Source organism: Octopus bimaculoides, chromosome 29, assembly GCF_046866305.1.
Source record: "Octopus bimaculoides isolate indiv1 chromosome 29, ASM4686630v1, whole genome shotgun sequence".
In the NCBI taxonomy this organism is placed as follows: Eukaryota; Metazoa; Mollusca; class Cephalopoda; order Octopoda; family Octopodidae; genus Octopus; species Octopus bimaculoides.
In genome coordinates, this window is record NC_142956.1 from 12288571 (window position 1) to 12293570 (window position 5000).

Below are 5000 nucleotides of genomic sequence, written 5' to 3' on the forward strand. Positions count from 1 at the left end.
CTATCTCATTCCAGGGTGAAAAACTAGAGGTAGTTGATAGCTTCCGCTATCTGGGCGACCAAGTTAGTAGTGGGGGTGGGTGCGCTGAAAGTGTAGCTGCTAGAATAAGAATAGCCTGGGCAAAGTTTAGAGAGCTCTTACCCCTGCTGGCGACAAAGGGACTCTCACTCAGAGTAAAAGGCAGACTGTATGACGCATGCGTACGAACAGCCATGCTACATGGCAGTGAAACATGGGCTGTAACTGCTGAGGACATACGTAAGCTCGCAAGGAATGAAGCCAGTATGCTCCGTTGGATGTGTAATGTCAATGTGAATACCCGTCAGAGTGTAAGTATCTTGAGAGAAAAGCTGAACATTAGAAGCATCAGTTGTGGCGTGCAAGAGAGACGATTGCGCTGGTATGGACATGTGGTGAGAATGGAGGAGGATAGCTGCGTGAAAAAGTGCCACACCCTAACAGTTGAGGGAACCCGTGGAAGAGGTAGGCCCAGGAAGACCTGGGTTGAGGTGGTGAGGCAAGACCTTCGTACATTGGGCCTCACTGAGGTGATGACTACTGACCGAGACCTTTGGAAATGGGCTGTGCGTGAGAAGACCCGGCAAGCCAAGTAAGATCGTTGCCAGTGCCCCTGGACTGGCTCTTGTGCGGGTGGCACATAAGATGCACCATTTTGAGCGTGGCCGTTGCCAGTACTGCCTGACTGGCTCCCGTAGGATTTTCGAGCGAGATCGTTGCCAGTGCCCCTGGACTGGCTTGTGCGGGTGGCACATAAAAGACACCATCTCGAGCATGGCCGTTGCCAGTATCGCTATCTGGCCTTCGTGTAGGTGACATGTAAAAGCACCTACTACACTCTCTGGGTGGTTGGCGTTAGGAAGGGCATCCAGCTGTAGAAACTCTGCCAAATTTAGATTGGAGCCTGGTGTTGCCATCCAGTTTCACCAGTCCTCAGTCAAGTCGTCCAACCCATGCTAGCATGGAAAGCGGACGTTAAACGATGATGATGATGATGATGATGATGACTACCTACTGCTCTCCCTATCTATTTATCTTCTTTTACTGCTTAACTCATTTCAGTGATTGAACTGTGGCCATGCTGGGGCACAACCTTGTGTTTATTTCTTTTATAGTCTTATTTCATTGCTTCCCAGCGACATGGACCCATGTTCAGTTCCACTGCATGACACCTTGGGCAACTGTCTTCTACTATAGCCTCAGGCTGACCAAAGCCTTGTGAGTGGATTTAGTAGATGGTAACTGAAAGAAGCTCATTGTGTGTGTGTGTGTGAATATATATGTATGGTACCTGTGCTGGTGGTACATAAAAAGCACCATTCAGGCATGGCTTATGCCAGTGCCACCTGACTGGCATTGGTGCCGGTGGCATGTAAAATGCACCATTTGAGTATGGCTGATGCCAATGCTGCCAGACTGCACATAAAAAGCACCATTCGAGTAAGGCTGATGCCAGTGCCACCTGACTGGCTCCCATGCCAGTGACACATAAAAGCATCCACTGCACTCTCAGAGGGCTTAGCATTAGGAAGGGCATCCAGCTGTAGAAAACTTGCCAAATCAGATTGGAACCTGGTGTAGGCACCTGGTTTACCAGTCCTCAGTCAAATCGTCCAACCCATGCCAGCATAGAAAACAGAATATAAGCAGCAATATTGATGATGCTGATGATGATAATATATATATACATACACATGTGTGTGTGTATATATATATATATATATATATATATACACACACACACACACACACACACACACACACACACACACACACACACTTATACAGTGTAAAATTGATAGATATATCTGTGTGTATATATGTGTATGTTTGTGTCTGTGTTTGTCTTCCATCACCACTTGACCACTGATGTTGGTTTGTTTACATCTCTGTAACTTACCAGTTTGGCAAAGAGACTAGTAGAATAAGTACTAGGCTTTACAAAACATATATATATATATATATATATATATATATATATATATATATTATATTTAACTCCTATTTCTAAATTTGGTGCGTGGCGAAGCAATTAGCTTACCCCTGATTATAATTATGCTTATAATCATAGAATATATATATATATATATATATATATATATATATATATATATATATATATATACATACATATAAGCATTGGGGTCAATTTGCTCAACTAAAATGCTTCTTCAAGGCAGTGCTCCAGTATGACCACAGTCTAGTGACTGGAACAAGTGAAAGATAGAAGTTAAAAGTTTAGCGTACAGACAATGAAAACAATACGCGTACACACACAGAGAAAGTGTTACACATCACAATCGTAACGACATTATAAGTCTATAAACCACAACGCAGATTTTGAAAGTGACGTTGAACAATGTAAATCAATTTAAACAGATGAAATAACTCAATGAGTCTCCTTCAAAGGAGAGTGATGTTCGAGTTACAAAGAAGAGTCGTTTCTGTGAATGAAGGAGGATGCGGATGACTGGCTGTTGACCTTCTTAATAAGAAGTTAATAGTGTCGGGTGGCTGTTTTATGAGATCAGGGTGGAAATAGGAGACGAGTGTGTATGTATGTATGTGTATATATATATATATATATATATATATATATATATATGTGTTTGTGTGTGTGTGTGTGTGTATGTAGAAGTGTGTATGTTTTTATTTGTGTGTATGTGTGTCTAGGTATGCGCTTCTTTGTATGTATGTGTGTGTATGTAAGTTCAGGTATGTATGTGTGTGTATGAATGTATATGTTTGTGAGTGTATATATATGTGTGTATGTACATATCTATGTGTATGAGTATCTATGTGTATATGTATGTGTGTGTATGGATGTATATGTGCATGGATGTGTGCGTATATGTATGTGTGTGTATATGTATGTATGAGCTTTTGTATGTATGTATGTATGTATGTGCATATTTGAGTGTATATATATGTGTGTGTATGGCTGTATGTATATGAGTGTTTGTATGTATACGCATGTATGTGTGTATGCATGCTTGTGTATGTACATATGAGTATGTATTTTAAACCTTTTAGGTAGACACTGATAACTAGCAAGCTTTGGCTGAAAACTATGCATCAGAGACAAAGATTGCCAGGTCTAGATGCGGCATCTATGAGCAAAAACGAGTGGAGCTCACAACGCTGAAGCATTCACTCCAATTTCATGACCAAGACTCGAATGGAGAACCAGCAGAAATCCTGCTGGAAATGAAGGATGAGGATGGTTTCTCCTCTCAAAAGCTGGATTGGTCATCCGCTTCAACTCACATGAACTAGGAAGAAATCAAGCAGTTTGCGAGACGGTTCTGCTGCCACATCAGGCATGGCATATTTGTGATGTGTGTGACTGAAATTGTGAGTCAGCTGGTGGCCTAACCAGGCATGGTGAAGGACATGAGGCCACAACTCAACCAGTGAGGCCAGGAGACCATCATCTTTTAATGGCCTTCTTCCATGCTGGCATGGGTTGGACGCTTTGATAGGAGCTGGCCAGGCAGGAGCCTGTGTTATGTTTCTGAGTCTGTTTTGGCCAGCTTTTTTTGGCTGGATGCCCCTTCCTAATGCCAACCACTTCGTAGAGTGAGCTGAGTGTTTTCTATGTGGCAACAGCACAAGTGAGGTCAGTTTTGGCATGGTTTTCACAGCTGGAGGCCCTTCCAAATGCTAACACCTTTATAGTGTGAACTGGGTGCTTATTCAGTGACATCTACACTGGGAGGGTCATCAGTGACTTTGCAAGTCTTTGAGAGGGGAGGAGGCATTGGAGGAGGTGTATATATATATATATATAATTATGTGTATTTCTTCTATCTTAATGAATAAAAATTCTTCTGATAGAATAAATGGGTTAATAGAAACCAATGTAGCAAAGAACACAAAATAACTGTGGTTTAGTTCCTGTTTTTAAGGCAGGAACTCCTTGAAATTTTGGGTATTTGAGTATATTTAAGAATTTAAGGATTGGAGAAAACGCATGTTATAATTGCATACTTTATTCCTACATATGTTTCAAAGGATTACAACCTGTGTGATCCATAGGGATCTTTGATATTAAAATTGCAAACCTTCTCATCAGGGAAAGCATGGGAATCATTTTTTTTTTCAAATGAATCAAGTCATAACCTTATCCATCTATTGTTTTCATAATCGGTCATAATGTCTTACATTTAAGATGATTCCCATGCTTTCCCTGATGAGAAGGTTACAATTTTAATATCAAAGATCCCTATGGATCACACAGGTTGTAATCCTTTGAAACATATGTAGGAATAAAGTATGCAATTATAACATGCGTTTTCTCCAATCCTTAAATTCTTAAATATATATATATATATATATATATATATATATATATATATATATATATATATATATATATATATATATATATATATATATATAGGTGCAGGAGTGGCTGTGTGGTAAGTAGCTAGCTTACCAACCACATGGTTCTGGATTCAGTCCCACTGCATGGCACCTTGGGCAAGTGTCTTCTTCTATAGCCTCGGGCCGACCAAAGCCTTGTGAGTGGATTTGGTAGACGGAAACTGAAAGCAGCCCGTCGTATATATGTATATATATATGTGTATGTGTGTGTATATGTTTGTGTGTCTATGTTTGTCCCCCCAACACCGCTTGACAACCGATGCTAGTGTGTTTACATCCTTGTAACTTAGCGGTTCGGCAAAAGAGACTGATAGAATAAGTACTAGGCTTACAAAGAATAAGCCCTGGGGTCGATTTGCTCGACTAAAGGTGGTGCTCCAGCATGGCCGCAGTCAAATGACTAAGAAAAGTAAAAGAGTATGTCATTATTCAGTTTATTTCAAGATTTCTTGCCAATAGAGAAAGAACCAGTTTCTAACCGAGATTCAAGGTTCCTTCATTGGAATTTCAACATGAGGTTATTTTTGTTTGTATGTATGCATATGTACAGATTTGTATGTTATATGTATGTATTCTCATGCATATAGTTACATATC